The following is a 17,363-nucleotide window of genomic DNA, read 5'->3' as shown; positions in this document are numbered from 1 at the left end:
CACAGGATGCATCAAACACCTCCCTCTGTCAGCTTCTCTGGAAAATTCCCGAAACTTTTACCAAGTGCAAACTTCCAAACCCACAAAGCGAGCCACCATTTCGGAAATGGTGTCTGCCATAATGATCCCTGAACTGCTCTGAGATGGCAGTAGACACCGCCATGGAGACCGGGAAGAAACGCAGGGAAATAGTGGGGATTTTCTCTCCCTTCTAAGCGTTTCTCCCCACTAAGTAGATTCTTTTAGGTTTGCCCATTTAGTGTAATTAGTGCATATGGTCCAGCTGTGAAGAACTAGCTGAGGACTCCTAACTTATTATTAATTAGGCTCATTAAAATGCAAGTAAGAGAACGTTGCTTAGGTAAACAATACCTTATGTCAAAAAGTCATTACTTGACAAGAGCGAGTCTTCCCAACTGAAGTCATTACTGGTATTGGTTGAGGTGTTTTTTAAGGCTCCATGGGTGCCAGTTAACTACTTTTGACTGACATCAAGGACAGACACGCAGAGCTGAAAGGAGCCAGTGGTACGGGCACAGCCATTCTTTACACATCATTTCAAAATAAGTCTGGGGGAGGTTAAAGTTCGACAGCTCAATGACAGGCCGTCTCCACCCGCCATGGTGTCACAGCAGGAGCATGTCAGGAAAATTTCCTCAGCTCCCCTGAATTCTTTCCATGTTCACATTTCTTTTCCTGTCTCGCAAGTTCGGAGGGACTGACAGCACTGTGACAAACACCTGGGAAAGACAAATGCGCATTATCCCTGGTGGAGGAGAAAGACACCTGCCCTGGAGTGCCAAGTCTCTCCTGATGCTTGGCCGGATCGGAGCAAAGAAAGGAGGCTTGGCTGGGTCCAGAGGGATGTCACCAACCTGCCCCACCACCTGCAACTGTGTGCTTGGCCAAGATGTGTGCAGGTGAGCTGTGGTCTGCGGGCACTGAAGCACGCTCTGCGTCCTGGCAGATTGAGAGGGCGAGACCGTGGGTTGCATAAGTAAGATGTGCAGAATCAACTTGGCCCTTCTATTGGTGAGAGACACAGTTTCAGGGTCAGATCCTGCCCTGAGCATTTCGAGGGCACCACTGCCAAGCACAGCCTTGTCTCTGGATTCTTTGTTAGGCAGCTGCGGAAGCAGCAAACACATGCAGGGGAGCAAACTTTCCGAGTTCTAGATATGTTTCCCTGCTCTTAACAGTCTGTGCACGCTTCCAAATGAGCAGCTGCAGGGACGTAGGCTCCAGTCTAAGTGGACGAAAAGAGGCCATTGACAGATGCTGAAGTGAGTGTCTAGCTTTAACAGTGGGTCAATTGATAAGTGCCTGACCTAGACTTGTGACTGACATGAAGAGCTGTCAGGAAGTAATCTCCTTTCACAGTGATGACGGTGAGGCAGGGCAAGGTGAGAGAGAGGAAAGAGAAACCCAGGGTGGCTCTTACTCCCTGGTGAGCACAATTACTGCCCCCTCAGACCAACCTGGGCAATATAAGTTTTCATAATGATGGTCTACACCTGTGGACAGAGGTAGTATAAAAGGACTGTGTGTGTGTGTGTGTGTGTGTATCACATATATACATATATGTGTGTGAAGGACAGAGTAGTATAGAAAAGTCTAGAAGTCCAGAAATGGGAAATGGAAAAAAGCTGCAATTTGCCAATTTGCCTTAACCTCTAGCTGGAGACTATTTTCATTTCCTGGCTTCCCAGTCCCAAGTCATCACACAGAAGCTTGTATTATTTACAAACTGTTTGACCAGTGGCTCAGTCTTCTTACTGGCTAGCTCTCTATATAAATTAACCCATTTCTAATAATCTGTGTGTTGCCTCGGGTCCTGCGGCTTACTGATGGCACTCTGGTATGTTGCTCCTTTGGCAGCTACATGGTGTCTCCCAGACTCTGCCTTCTTTTTCCCTGTACCTTTGCTAGGATTTCCAGCCTGGCTCTATTCTGCCTGGCTATTGGTCAAATCAGCTTTTTTATTAACCAATGATAGTAAAACATTCATAGCACACAGAAGGGCATCCCACATCGTTAACCAAGAAATCGTTACTGATCCATTTTAATTCCATTCCATTCCAAAGTGATTATAAGAAAATGTGTGGCAGAATTGGCCCATGTTACATAAAAAGTTTGTGGTTTGATTGTTTCTATGTGTTGCGAAATCATTTCCACAGCTTGAGTTTTCAGTCTTGAACAGAAATGTGCCTGGAGTGGTCTCAGGATCCCAGTCTATCAGTTTCTGCTATTCCTACTTAATTTAACTGGCTTATTTATTTCCTCCTGCATGCTAGACAGGCATACATCCCCAGCCCCGTCACATTTTGTTTTGTGCAAGGATCTTGGGAAGATGCACTTGGTTTGAACTTACTCTGGGTCAGGCTGGTTTTGAGCCCCCCATACATGTACCTCATCCCACTGAGTAACCAGAGTTGCAGGCCTACACCAGGTTAGCCTTGCTATTTCCGTTTTAGCATTTGAACTGTGACCTCTCTGGCAGGATTATTCTATTTTGCAATATCATTTATTCCACGCCCTGATCCAACCAGTCTGGAAAGTTGCCTCTTTCGGGTTCTTTCTTCACATGTCCAAGGCTGTGATTTTGCATTTGAGGTGTTTAGTTCTGAGTTGAGATGGCATAGCCTGACAACGCATGGGGCTCAATTATTGTCTCAAAGTACTACCCAAGTCCAAAGCCATTCACAGACACTTCTGCATGGGCAGGTTCTATATCAATGAGCTTTCACACTGCCTGTCAACTCCCCACACTTTTTCAAGGTTGGTATTGTCGCCACTCTTTATAACTAAAAAACTGAGGTCAAGGAACCAGTGTACTCATTTTTTAAATAATAGATAACTATTAAAAAGTCAAGGCCACTGTTACCGTCAAGAGACCACTGCATTGTGAAGAACAGCACAGAACAATGTGGAGACAGACATGGCTGGGTGGGGTCTGTTGGGCAGGGGTAAGGGACAACAACCTGCTTCTATATGAGTAGGCTTTCAGCTCTTCCTTATCTTATTTCCTTTCTAGGAAAGGATACCCAGGATCATACTGCTCAGGAGCACGAAGGCTGGTCAGCCTTGAAGGGCCCAGGGACACTGAGAGACCCTGCCCAAAGCTATCAGTGCCTGGAAGAATCCTTAGTGTCTTAGTTAGGGTTCCTATCAGTGTAAAGAAACACCATGACCGTGGCAATTCTTATAAAGGAAAATGTTTAATTGGGTTGACTTACAGCTTCAGAGGTTTGGTCCATTATTCTCCATTATCCATGGTGGAACACGGCAGTGTGAAGGCAGATGTGGTGCTGAAGAAGAAACTCAGAGTTATGCATCTTGATCTGCAGGTAGATCAAGAGTTCATGTCCACACTGGGTGTAGCCTGAGCATGGAAAACCTCAACATCTGCCCCCACAGTGACACACCTCTTCCGACAAGGCTATGCCTCCTAACTGTACCCATCCCTATAAGTTTATGGAGGGCAATTATATTCGGACTACCACACTTAACTGATTGTGTTTCTGTGGGGACCACCATGGGTCACTCCTCACTTCCATGCCTCTCATTCATTCTGTCTGAACTCCATAGGCTGTCTGGGGTGAGTTAATTAGTGGCTTTCCTCTAATGCGGGTCTACACAGATCTTACAACGTGATGTCGTTCAGAAGCAAAGGTCTTTGTGGTTATGATTAAAGACAAAGAGATCATGCTCGATTCAGGTGCTACAAAAGCCAGTCGTGGGAAGAGGCGAGGAAACAGAGACAAGAAGGACAATGTGAGGGTGGAGACTGAGGACAGAGTCACACATTGACAAATACGGAAGGCTAAGAGCAGACAGACGTCAGTAGGAGTCACTATGGGGACATAGGACACGCGACAGTTTCTTTCTCTCAGAGTTTCCAGAAGAGACCAAGCCCCAGCATCCTCACTCAGTGCCCTTGACCTCAGAAGGTGCAGGGAGGGATTTCTTTCATTTTAATTCATCTCTTTGTGGTCATTTGTGAAGGCAAACTTAGAAAATTAACACTATTATTTTGAAGTATGTCAGGCTGGCCAGGCATGATGGCCCACAACTGTCAACTCTGCACTAGGGGTTGAAGCAGGAAGATTAGCATGAGTTCAAGGCCATTCTGGACATAGTGGGTGTTACTGCTAGCATGGGCAGTGGGAGACATAAGTAAAAACTAAACCAGCAAACAAAAAATCCAAACTACTTGCCCCTATACCATCCTGACTATGAAAGACACTGTGTTTGGGACACAAATGGCTTTGGGACTGAGTAACAGTGGACTACTGGGTCTGCACACCAATTCAGGGGCAGTTTCACTGTGCCACGTTCACCCTTGGCACCCTCATGTGCCTGGCATCCACACTGTGCCAGGGTCCAGTCACATGAACCCAGAACCCCATGGTGGCATCAGGTATAAAACATTCAAAGCTAGTAGTTGATTTTTAAAAGTAGTATTCAATAATCTACCTTTTTATCTTATTATATCTATATCCTCTCCTTTATTCAGAGAAGATTCAGTAATCTACCCTTTTATCTTATCATATCTATATACCCCCTTGTTTTGTTTTTGTTTGTTTTGTCTTGTTTTGCGAGACAGGGTTTCTTAGTAGCTTTGGAGCCAGTCCTAGAACTTGCTCTGCAGACCAAGCTGACTTTGAACTCACAGAGATCTGCCTGCTTCTGCCTCCTGAGTGTTGGGATTAAAGGCATTCACCACCACCACCACACAGCCTTTTTTCTTTTCAAAATAAAATCATATCTACATCCCCCATTTTTTCTTTTCAAAACAATAACCTTAAATCTCATTTTCTTTGTTTAGATTTTTTCCTGATCATTATCCACAACAACCTATAACCAACATATTAAACAAAGACAAATATCCGTAATCCATTTGTTGGTAATGTGGGCATAGTTTTCTAGACTAGTTCTTGCTGATGGGGCACTGATAATTTTATGGAGACCCAAAATTTTAGGATTATGGTCAAGTCCTTACTGGAGTATTCTGTGAGGCTGTATCATCTCAACCAGCAGTCTTGAGGCTGTGCTGTTCTGGATGTAGAACTCAGAGGAAACTACAACAGAGGTCCTCCGAAATGTTGAATCATCTGGGCCCTGCATTCCCATTAGATATTTTTCAGGGGGTCTTCCTTGATCAAACCTTATTTTTCCTAACCAAGAATGAATCCACAAACTCTCAATTCCTGTGGAAACAAAAGCAAAACCCCTTTCTCCAAAGTAACATATCTTTTGGCTTAAATTTTGAAGTCAAGTCATTTTCAAAATACATAGCTTGGATTAATCTAGCAGCATTTATAATCAAATGTCTTTTAGCAGCTGTTGCTCCTTCCTCAGCAGTCAAACAATTCAAAGACAATATAATAATATACAATATTCACATTCTCTGTGTATTTTCCGTATTTTCATAGAAGCTACACTAAGGAGCATGGGAGCTGAGAGCTCTTAAGTTTTTCTCATGAACCCAGGTGGCTAGGTTTGGGTCCAGCTCAGACACAGCCAGTGGCTAAAAAGCCCCAGACAAACAGCTTTTCATAAATTTGTGCCCCAAAACATTGGGCACCAAAATGAAGCATGATTAATGAAAACTCAGAGAGAGAAATTGGGGTTCAACCTGAAGATTCGAAAAGCACAGCAGCCAGCCACTGGCTCTTACGGCGACCTCAGTCTGAAATGGTGATCCTGCCTCCAAGTACCCCACAGGTGGTAGGGGTGAAGACTGAAGGTGAAGTGGTGGTTGCTGAAGACGTTCTGGTCTCCTACAGCTCCCTGGCTCATTTCCACAACGTCTCTTGCACGATGCGAGTCAACACAGCACCAGTCTGGGTGCTTCGAAAGTCTTGTGATTTCCGGTATTTGAAGCCAGTTCTCAGTTAGACGGTAGCCAATGAAGGGCTGTGGCGAGAATGACACAACTACAGCCTTAGAGCTGTTCACTTATGATTGACAAGGACCACGTACAGCAACAGCTCCAAGATGAACCCTCAGTGGAGCAGTATGGTCACTAGAGGATGTGCTAATGGGAAAGCTTCCTCGGTTAAGTGGACATGCTTGGTGTCACATGTGAAGCCCTCCACTGGCCACTGGTCATGATGCGTATGTGGCTCAGCCTACAGAGAAGCAGCCTGAGGCCTGAGAGCTTATAGACCACTGTGTGCGCTGCTGTACTACTGAGATGCCGGTTCCTACCACTGGCCTCAAATTGCCACTGGAACTGGAAGGGGTGTTGAGTCAGAAGGACCATTGTCAGCAGAGACCAGCTGGGATATTACCCACACGATCAGTGGCTTTGAATAAAATGCAGATACACTGTCCAGAGCTGAAGCTATAGCCTTCTACATTTGAACTTGGCTGGCTCCAAGGTAGGCTTCTGTAAAATAAATTAGAGAGAGAGAGAGAGAGAGAGAGAGAGAGAGAGAGAGAGAGAGAGAGAATGGAAGGAAGGAAAAAGGGAGGGAGGGAAAAAAGGAGGGAGAGAGGAAGGGAGGAAGAAAGGAAGGGAGGAAGAAAGGAAGGCAGACACTGTTCCTGGATCGTTGTAATAAGCCCTGACTATACACCTTTTCTGCCCTTCTCCCTTTCCAGTGACATTCTCAATGTACTGAGCAGAATGATCTTCTGAGTGTTCTGCAATGGTTTCCCCATGTCCCCTGAGGAAAAGTCAAAGTCCTCACATTGGCAGGTGACTCCCTTGACATCTGGTCCCCAAAGACTCTTGGGTTTCTTCTGCCAGTCCATTTTCCCTCTCTCATGCTGCTCTGGGCACAGCAGGCCTAATCCCGCCTTGCAGCTTCTGCTTGAACTGCCTCCCTTAGCAGGACCACTCCATAGTGGCATTTCATTTGTGTTTTAATAGTTACAGCTTGACTAAAGATCAGAGAGTAGAACAGTTCCGCTGGCCAGCCTTATAGACCAGGCAGTGGTGACACACAGCTTTATTCCCAGTAGCCACACTAGTTGCCATAGAAACGGGGTAGTATGGTGCAGGCCTTTAATCCCAGCCCTAGAGAGGAATACAAGATGGGAGGAGACAGCTCTCACACACAGTCTCATTCTGAGGACTCCTGGAAACAGGATCGCCATTTTGGACTGAGGTTGAGGTAAGAGCTAGTGACTGGCTGTTTTGCTTTTCTGACATTCAGGTTGACACCAACATCTGTCTCTGGATTTTTAATAATCGTGCTACAGCACGCTGTCCGTGGATATCGTCACTCCTCCACTGCCCAGCACGCCCGAGTGTCTTCTTTCAAACGATGCCCCCTTCTTGCCACATGCACTTCACACTCCTGTTCTCCTTCATTGTTTTCGATGCTAGTCCTACCTTAGACCATATTTCAAAGTTTAATCGCTTACTTCTTACTATAATGACTGTTGTCTGCCTTCTCTCACACCCAGAATGAAGTAAGAGCCATAAAGCAGTGTGTGTGTGTATGTGTGTGTGTGGTTGTAGGCCAGAGGTCCATGATGAGCAGTGATTCTCAACCTTCCTAATGCTTCAACCCTTTAATATAGTTCCTCATGCTGTGATGACCCCCAACCATAAAATTATTTCATTGATACTTCATAATTGTAATTTTGCTAGTGTTATGAATGTAATGTAGTGAACGTAATGATAATGTAAATATCTGATATGCAGAATCTCTGATATGCGACCCCTGTGGGGGTTGCAGCCTAGAGGTTGAGTACCACTGGTGTTGGGTGTCCTCCTCAGTGACTGCAGCTCCTCTCTGCCTTATTTTTTGAGACCCTCTCTCACTGTACTTGGAGCTCACTGCTTGGGCTAGATGGGGCAGAAAACACCGAGATTGCCTGTCTTCCTTCCCAGCACTGAGTTTACAGGCATGTACCACCGCACTGTGCTTTTTTGCATGGGTCCTGGGGATTGCATTCCAGTCCTCGTGGATGTACAGCGAGCATTTTTCTAACTAAGCCATCTCTACAGCCCCAGGTAAATTTTATTTGGAATACTTGTATTGTTTTACATGTTCAGTAGGTTGCTCATTAATATAGAAGCAGCTTAAAAATCCCCCATGAAGTGGTGATGGAAAGACAGTAGCAGAGCAAACTCAATGGGGTCTGGAAACAGATTATGAAGGAGCTATCAAATGACAGAAAGGAAATACATTTTTTTCTGAGTAAGTGGAGAAAAACGGCCATCATCTATGCAAAGAATTAAATGCTTAGATAGGGGCCGCTGGAAGAAGTCTGTGAGTGTCGGATACTATCGGTGTCTTTCAACATGCTCACTGCACATTTGCCTCAGAATAAAGCCAATTCTCCTGTGCTTTTTCCAGGTTTCACAAGCAATGAATTAGTTGAAAAACCATGAAACAGAGAGCGCCCATTTGAGAGCCCCTCACAGAACTGATAACCAAGTCCTTCCAACAAACCTGAAAAGGAGAAATTGCTGTATTTGTAGCCCGAGGAGTCCCAGGTACAGTCAGGGAAAGGCCAGGTCACCAGTATTTAGCGCCATGTCAGAGCTCACGGCCGGCACACTTCAACATTCTAGGACAACACTAATGTCTGAAGAAAGGCACTGATTGAGAATGGCTTTGACCTCAATGGACATATTTTCCTGTGTGTTCATAAAATGTTTGTGCCTATTTCCCAGAGGGGAAGAAAATCACCTTTTGAAAGCCTCATCGAACTTTCTTCTGAGCTGAGGTGTGTTTCTAGTGGCTTTTGTTGCATTTCCTTTCTGTGTCAGAGCAGACATTGGCCGCATTGATGCTTCCCTGACCTCCCTTCCCTCTCCATCACACTGACACCTCTAGCCCAAATTTGCGTATTGCATCACCTCAGGAAACTCATGGCTAATTTCATTATTTGGGAGAGAGAAATGCAAATCAAGCCAGACAGCTGGTGCTCTGCTCGAGGCTGAGAGTGATGGAGGGGCCGAGGCCCACCTCATCAGAGGCCTGCACACCCGCCTCCTCAGACAGGCCATGGAGGGTGGAGAGCAGGAGGCTACCCGAGCAGCAGGAACAGATGGCTAGGAGGGGAAAGATGGACGAGCCCAACTTGCTGGAGAGGCTGGGGAAAGGTGGGGTGTCAGCTGCTGGGCAGTCAGACACAGCACACAGGATAGGATGGGCATGCCGTATATGCTGTATCCTTCAACGACATGGTTTTCTTCAGGGCAGTGGAGCCCTGGTACCCAGCTTCACAACATGGTCTGCCAGCGGCAACTTCCATTGCTGTGTGCACAGTACCTTCATTTCATCAAAACATAAAGACTATCAATATAGAGAGATGATGATGAAGAGGAGCTAGTCAGAGGTGGTTAATGAGGACCTAGATCCAACCCCCCTAATCCACACAAAAACACCAAGTATGACAATATATGATCCTAAGCCTGGGGAAACAGAGTCAGGGGGATCACTGCTGTTAGCTGGCCAGCCCATCCAGCCTGTTTGGTGAGCTCCAGGCAAAGGGGAGACCCTGTTCACGGGAGGTAGATGGTTTCTTAAGGATGATGCATGAGGTTGTCCTCTAGCCTACAGACACACACACACACACACACACACACACGCAGAGGGAAAAGGAGAGCCCTTTGCTTTTGCCGCAAATGAATTCCAGTCTGCTAGCACAAGCGTCGCACAAGACATCTAGCTTTATTTTGCTGCAACTAAACTCAGCTTAAGTATTAAACTAAGTTTATTAATTTAATTAATTATAAAATTAATTTAATTTAAAATATTAAATACTCTGTTGGATATTTTTATGTCAACTTGACACAAACTAAAGTTATCTGAGAGGAGAGAAATTCAATGGAGAAAATGCCTCCATAAGATCCAGCTGCAGAAGCCGGGCGGTGGTGGCGCACGCCTTTAATCCCAGCACTCGGGAGGCAGAGGCAGGCGGATCTCTGTGAGTTCGAGACCAGCCTGGTCTACAAGAGCTAGTTCCAGGACAGGCTCCAAAACCACAGAGAAACCCTGTCTCGAAAAACCAAAAAAAAAAAAAAAAAAAAAAAAGATCCAGCTGTAGGGCATTTTCTTAATCAGTGGTCAATGGGGGAGGGCCTAGCCCATTTTGGATGGGGCCATCCCTAGGCTATTGGGAGTTCTATAAGATAGCAAGCTGATCAAGCCATGGAGAGCAAGCCACTCATCCACAGCCTCTGTATCAGCTCCTGCCTCCAGGTTCCTTCCCTGTTTGAGTTTCTATCTTGATGTCCTCTGATAAGCCAAACAAACCCTTTGCTCCCCAACTTGCTTTTGGTCTTGGTATTTCATCACAGTAGAAACCCAACTGAGACATGAGCTGTTGCAGATGCGCCCTGAGAAAGGGGGCTTGCTGGGAGGCTGTGCTATGGCTGCAGCCTTGCTGGCTTCCACCCCACCTGACGGCTGCAGCACCGTGGCCTTGCTAACCACTGTCTCCTCTAGTTTCTCTTGGAACCAAATTCTCACTCCAGTCTTTTCTGTTTTCCTCTTCTAATGGGTTTTTCTTCCATTTTCTGAGTATGTTTTGTTGTTTGGGATTGTTTTGGTTTGGTTTGGTTTGGTTGTTTGTTGAGAGAATCTTGCTGAGTAGGCAGGACTGGCCGGTCCAAAACTACCTACAGAGACCAGACTGGAACTCACAGCGGTATGTGAGTTGGTCTCTAACTGAAGGGTAAAATGTATGCACCAGCACAGCTGGCTCCTGTGAGTGCGTGATCTGTCTAATATTTAGTGCTGGTGTCCTGTCTCTGACCCCTGTCCTTTAGTGCTGGTGTCCTGTCTCTGACCACTGTCCTTTAGTGTGGGTGTCCTGTCTCTGACCCCTGTCCTTTAGTGCTGGTGTCCTGTCTCTGACCGCTGTCCTTTAGTGTGGGTGTCCTGTCTCTGACCACTGTCCTTTAGTGTGGGTGTCCTGTCTCTGACCCCTGTCCTTTCACTCCTGCTGTGGACAATCTGCCTGTGTCTCTGAATTCTGCTGTTTGGTGTGGTTGATTGTTAATTGAGTGGGAGGGCCTAGCCCACTGTGGGCAGCACCATTCACTAGACAGGAGGACTTGGGCACTTAAGAAAGCTTGCTAGCCAAGAGCCTGAGATGGATCCGGCAAGCACAGTTTTTCCATGGTTCCTTCTTGAGTTTCTGCTTGACTCCCTTGATTGATGGAGGAGGGTCATCTGTCTATGTGTTACTTTCATTGGTTAATAAAGAAACTGCCTTGGCCCTTTGATAGGACAAAAGATTAGGTAGGCGGAGTAAATAGAACAGAATCCTGGGAGGAAGAAGGCAATGAGTGAGACACAATGGAGCCAGCTGCTGGGACAGACATGCTGAATCTTTCCCGGTAAGCCACCACTCGTGGTGCTACACAGATTATTAGAAATGGGTTAATCACGATGTTAGAGTTAGCCAATAAGAGGCTAGAACTAATGGGCCAAGCAGTGTTTAAAAGAATACAATTTGTGTGTTGTTATTTCGGGTGTTAAGTTAGCCGGGCAGGAGCCGGGCGGGACAAAAAGCAGGCCTGCCCGCAGCTCCTTCTATACTCGGTGATAGTCTGTGGGCCCAGAGTGTAAGGCAAAATAAACCCTTTCCCCTGCGGAGCTGTGTTCTGTTAGAGCATTTTTCACAGCAGCAGGGAGACAACAAGGACTGGCTGCCTTCTGCCTTCAGAGAGGCTGACTGGCCCAGAGCATCAGCTCTCTTCTACCTTTTGTAGAAAAGATACAAAAACCATCCATTTCTTTAGCCACTTTGGAGCAGACACAAAGAATAAATGCTCACCAAAGGGCTCTCTGTGTGGACTTGTGTGTATCTACGTGGCAGTGTTATGCAGGTGTGTGTCTGTGTGTGCAGATGTATGTGGAGGCCAGAGGACCTCCTGGGCTGTCATTCCTCTGGTGCCCCACACTTTGTTTCTAGAGATTGTTTATTGGCCTGGCATTTTCCAGGTGAGCCATACTGGATGACCAGTGAGCACCAGAGACATGTCTGCCTCTGCCTCCTAAAGCTGGCCTTCCAAGCAGGCACCGCTGTGCCTAGCTTATTATTTTTCCTGGGTTTTGTAGGACAGCACTCGAGTCCTCATGCTTTCAAGGCAAGCCCTTTACTGCCTGATCCATCTCCCTAGATGCCCCCTCCCCCAATATCTTTACAGGTATACCACGTTGTTTTACAGAGTTTCTCCTTTCCAAATACAAAAGGCTCTGATCTCTACCAATCATTTTACAATTCAGAGGGAAGGGAATAGGGGCACAATGGATCCTTTGGCCCAAAGTTATGAGTCTACATAGAAAGAAGACAGAGCTTCCAAATTCAATGAACATCTACTTTACTTTTGAATCATTGCTTCTCTTTCCCGTGCCTTTCTTGCTATGTGTGGCCTGTGATCTGCTGCCACATGGTGAGACTCCTGCTTTCCCTGGTATTGGCGGCAGAGACGATCACATCGCTCAGACCAAGACTGCAGGGTGCTCTGGGCCCTGCAGCCTGTAGCCCATGTTCTCCACTCAGTGGCTTCCTGTCTCCCTGTCTGGGGAAAAGTAGCTGCAGGGAAGTTGGGTAATTGCTGTAATGGAATTTGTGAGCCGCTTCATGTTTTAAAGCGAGTGTCACAGCGCATTGTAACAGGGAGCTAACAGCGTCTTAGTAGGTTCCTGTTTTCATCTAGTTCGCTTCCCCGTGCTGAAGTTACTGGGAAGCCGGCGAGGACTGCCGCGTTCCCTGCTCAGTGAATAGCAGGGCAGCTGGGCCATTTATTTCTTTGCTTCTCCCCTGCTGCCTCCCTGGATAGGTTTTGAAGTTTAGTTATTGCTCTGTTTCCTCTCCCACAGCCCAGGGAGTGTACGATTGGTTTAAAGCGCAGCCAAATTGCACGTTCAAGCAGCTGGAGTAAAAGATGTCCTACTAGGGCCTAAGTTACCAAGGGGACCCCTGGCCCCCATTGTGTGGCTGTGCCCATACAGAGCTGGAGGCAGGGGGTGAGCTGCTGACTCTGGGCTTGACTTGTTGTGGGAAGAATGGCAGAGTTTCCAAACCCATCCTGGGAATCCTAATTCCTGGTTCTTCAGAATGTATCTTCATTTGTTAATAGGGTCACAGTGGATTTGATTAAAATGTGGTCATACTGGAATGGGGCAGACCTTAACTCCCATATGAGTGATGTCTTAATAACAATGGGAAATTTGGAGACGGAGAGACGGAGGTGAGCACTGTGGGAAAACTGCTGTTATGCTTCTCCAGCCGAGGAACTATGCGCAGCCAGGGGGGTCTTCTAGAGCCTTCGGAGCAGCGTGTCTGTGGGTGGCAACCCTTTGGGGGTCAAATGACCCATACATAGGGGTTGCCTAAGACCATCAGAGAGCACCGATATTTACACTACAATCCATATCATTAGCAAAATTACAGTTATGAAGTAGCAATGAAAATAATCTTATGGTTGGGAGTCACCACAACATGGGGAACTGTATTGAAGGGTCGCTGCATTAGGAAGGTTGAGAACCACTGCTTGAGAGGAAGTATGATCCTCACTCAGTTTTCTGGACTCCAGGGCCGGGGTGACACATTCTAGCAAATTGGCAGTTGTAGGTTTTGTTTAGGACACTATGGCCAGACCACATTTCCCTATTGTCCCCACCTACACGACTCCCTGGGGGAGCCCTGAACGGTAACATCACTGCAGCTCTGGGATCTAGAGATGGATACAGAGTGTTGGGCTCCTGCCTCTTGCCTGTGCTCAGTGCTACAAACATTTGAAAAAGAAAATCCCAGCATTCCCCTGAGGAACTGAAGGCAAAAGGTCTGTGAGGTGGATATTAGCAAACTTATATTTACTCTGGTCACTACAGAGTTCCTGTTCTAGCTTTATTTTTATTGCTGAGATAAAAAACAAACAAAAAACATGCCCAATGAAAAGCAACAAAGTGACTTATTTTAGCCCACAGTTTCAGGGTCCAGTCCATCCTAGGAAGATCTCGCAGTGGCAAGAGCTTGAAGCCCGTACTCACAGGGCACCTACAAACAGGAACAGAGAGAAAATGAATGCTTGCTTGCTCCCTTGTTCCTGCTCAGCTAAGTTTCTGCACTCTCAATACAATTTAGGACCTCCCCATTCTGACACCTTGGTAACAATGTCATCCCTAGTGTGCCATCACAGTGTGCTGGGTCTTCACACACGGATTACCTAAGACAACCCCACAGACATCCCTACAGACCAGCTCAAACTATCTTTCACAGAAACTCCCTTCCTTTGACTCTGGGTTGTGTCAAACAGAAAATTTAAAATAAACATCATAGTCCTAACAATGGTAAGGATTTGAAAGAGCATTGCATGGTTGTAGTCCTGGAGCCCTGCATCTTTATCTTCGTGGTCCTGGAGCCCAGCATCTTTATGTTTGGTACAGCATGGTTTGCACTTGGGTTTTGGCAGAAACAGTGATATTAGACATGTGATACTTTGGTCCTCAGCCCAGCGATGGTTATCGCCAGATGCAACCACCCTAAAATGCCACCTACTGTATGACTGGGGGGAGAGGCGGGGAACAAAGACATGATTCACACAGAAAATGTTCCCATAGAACACTGCGCAAGAGCAGACTCAATAGGGAGCCGTAGCTCCATATCTTCCTGGGAGACCGTCTGCAAGCAGGACCATCTTCCCAAACAGTGTGACCAGCCAAGCCCAGGCAGTGTGGTGTCTCTGGAGGCGATCTCTGTTGTGAGTTCAGTGCTCATTCTTAAACAACAATCCCGTGACTGCCTTCCCAAAAGCCACAGAACTGGTAAGGAGCAAATGCAGGAGATGATGGGGCACTTTCCCCAGCTGTTCTGTGTTGGCTGCTGACCAAGAGAAGCACAGAACTAGGTGCTGTGAAGTCCACAAGGCAGATTCAAGGCACTGAAGCCAAGCCTTCCCTCAAAATCCTAGCTTTTGTGGTGGTTTGAATGACAAAAGTCCCCTGGAAGCTCAGATATTTCAACTTTTGGCTCCTGGTTGAAGACACTGTTTGGGGAAAGTTTGAACTTTGGACTGTGGAGCCTTGCTGGAGGAAGTATGTCACTGGGGGTGGGCTTTGAGGCTTTCTAGTCTCCTCCCACTTCCCATTCCTTTCTTTTGCTTCCTGTATGTGAATGAAAATAGCATCAACCAGCTTCCTTTTCCTGTTGCCAGGGAGTGATCCCTGAAGTGATGGACTTGGTCCCTCTGGAACTGTGAGCCAAATCAGCCCATTCTTCCTAAACCACATGTGGTCATGGGGTTTTACAGGGCAACAGAAACAGAAAGGTAACCAATGCCGTATGTTTGTGGAAAAGCACTCAGCGGGTATTTGCTTCATTTGTGTTAGTGACAGAGGGTCTGGAGCATCATAGTTGGCCTTGAACTTGCTGTGCAGCCAAGGCTGGTCCTGAATTTTTTAGCCTTTTCTGGCCTCCTCATACTTGCTAGGATTGGGAGCACGCACCACTGTACTCAGCTTCTTCACAGAGGTCTTCCAGATTTCATTTAAAATAGCATTTTAAATATATGTTTAATGAGAGCCTGCTACTCCATGGTAGGCCCTGGGGTGCAATTTTCAACTGAGCAAATCCTTCTCCTCAGAGGTTACCATAGACTAAATGCCAAGCCAGTCACACACGAGAAGGAAAGATGGAGGAGAGGACAGCAATCACCAGGCTGCCAGACCAAAAAGAGTTGGGGGCTGTGGGGTATAGGGAAGGGATATCCTAAGATGGGGGTCTAGGCAAAGTGTCCTGAAGGTTAAGCCCTTCTCTATTCTTAAACACAACAGCCTACTTCCCTGAGAATGTATGGCCCTCTAATTACTCTAATTTAGACCTGTTTGTTTTTACATTCAACTCTAGTGTGCTTGAGTGTGTGTCTGTCCATGTGTCCATCTGCCCATCCGTGTGTGTATGTGTGTGTGTAAGGTACATATATGTATATATGAGCACATATATTTGCGAGTATGTGTTAGTAAGGAAGAGAGAGCATTGCTCAACTTATTCTATGACTCCCAGGCTTATCTCCTCCGGATGTGGAGCTTGCTGGACTGGATGGACAATGAGCCTCAACCTTCTCACCTGGACCCAATAATGGGATTACAGATATGTGAGGGTGCTGGGAATCTGAATCCAGTCCTTATGCTTGGGTAACAGGTGTCTTTACCCACTGAGAAATCTCTCCAGACCCGCAAAAGGAATGTCTGAAGAACCCTGAGTGAGATGCATTTGGTAGCCACTTTCTGAGACCACACAGTGGAGTTGAGAGAAAGCATGTACACAATTAATCACATATAAACATTTGCAGTACATATGAAATATATGATATGTGTATCTAGAACCACCACAGAAAAACAAATGCTTTCTTTCTCATGAAATTTGTGCTTGCTTTATTTTTCCCTTCAATTAAACCAAAACTGTGTGAGGAAGGACTCAGTCTTCTTTAAGTGGTAGGCCTTTCAGAGCTTGGCCATACTCCTGTGAGGAGTATATGAGCAACACAAAATGGACTCTCCTCCTCCTGTTCCTAGTTGTCCTCCTACTCCTCCTCTTCTTCTTTGGTCACAAAAGTAGGGAGAACCTGGAAGGATTGGGAAGTAAATGTGATCAGGGTGTATTATGTGAAACCCCCAAATAATCAATAAAAATATTGTGTTAGGGAAAAAAAAACAAACAAAAGATAATAGCTACCAGCTTTAGAATCTGAGTTCACATTTAAAAGCAATCACTTCCTGTGACTTGGACTAACTCATTTATATCTCTGTATAGATGTTTTCTTGCCTTAAAATGTAAACAGGAATGTTTACCCTAAAGGGTGGCTGTGAGGAGGAAATGGAACATTTTTTAGAGCATAGGAAACCTCGGGTGGCTAATACTTGTACTCTATCTAGTAACTTATGTGATGGAGGAATTACTTTCATTTAATAAAGAAACTGCCTTGGCCCATTTATAGGCCAGCCCTTAGGTGGGTGGAGTAAACAGAACAAAATGCTGGGAGAAAGAAGCCGAGTCAAGCAGTTGCCATGATTCTCCCACTCCAGACAGACGCAGGTTAAGATCTTTCCTGGTAAGCCAGCTCGTGGTACTACACAGAATATTAGAAATGGGTTAGATCAATATGTAAGAGCTAGCCAATAAGAGGCCGGAACTAATGGGCCAGGCAGTGATTAAAAGAATACAGTTTCTGTGTAATTATTTTGGGGCATAAGCCATGTGGGCGGCCGGGTGCTGGGGACGCAGCCCTGCCGCTCATATTTCAACACTTATGGACACATGCCTGTTTTAAACATGGTGCTGTGCTAAATGAAAAAGATTTGGACAATGAGGTGGTATAGAGAAATGGACATAGTTCATCTGTTACATTGTTTATGTGCATGAGTAGCTGAATTAAAAGG

At 46.1% G+C, this 17,363-nt stretch overlaps 1 pseudogene; it reads left to right on the top strand.

Moving 5' to 3' along the window:
* The first annotated feature begins 4,353 nt into the window (after positions 1-4,353).
* LOC130874513 (proteasome subunit beta type-4-like) lies at positions 4,354-6,321 on the top strand (annotated as a pseudogene).
* The last annotated feature ends 11,042 nt before the right edge of the window (positions 6,322-17,363 follow it).

Source organism: Chionomys nivalis, chromosome 5 (assembly GCF_950005125.1).
Source record: "Chionomys nivalis chromosome 5, mChiNiv1.1, whole genome shotgun sequence".
NCBI lineage: Eukaryota > Metazoa > Chordata > Mammalia > Rodentia > Cricetidae > Chionomys > Chionomys nivalis.
Note: the sequence above shows the minus strand (reverse complement) of the source record. Positions and strands in the feature narration are given on the sequence as shown.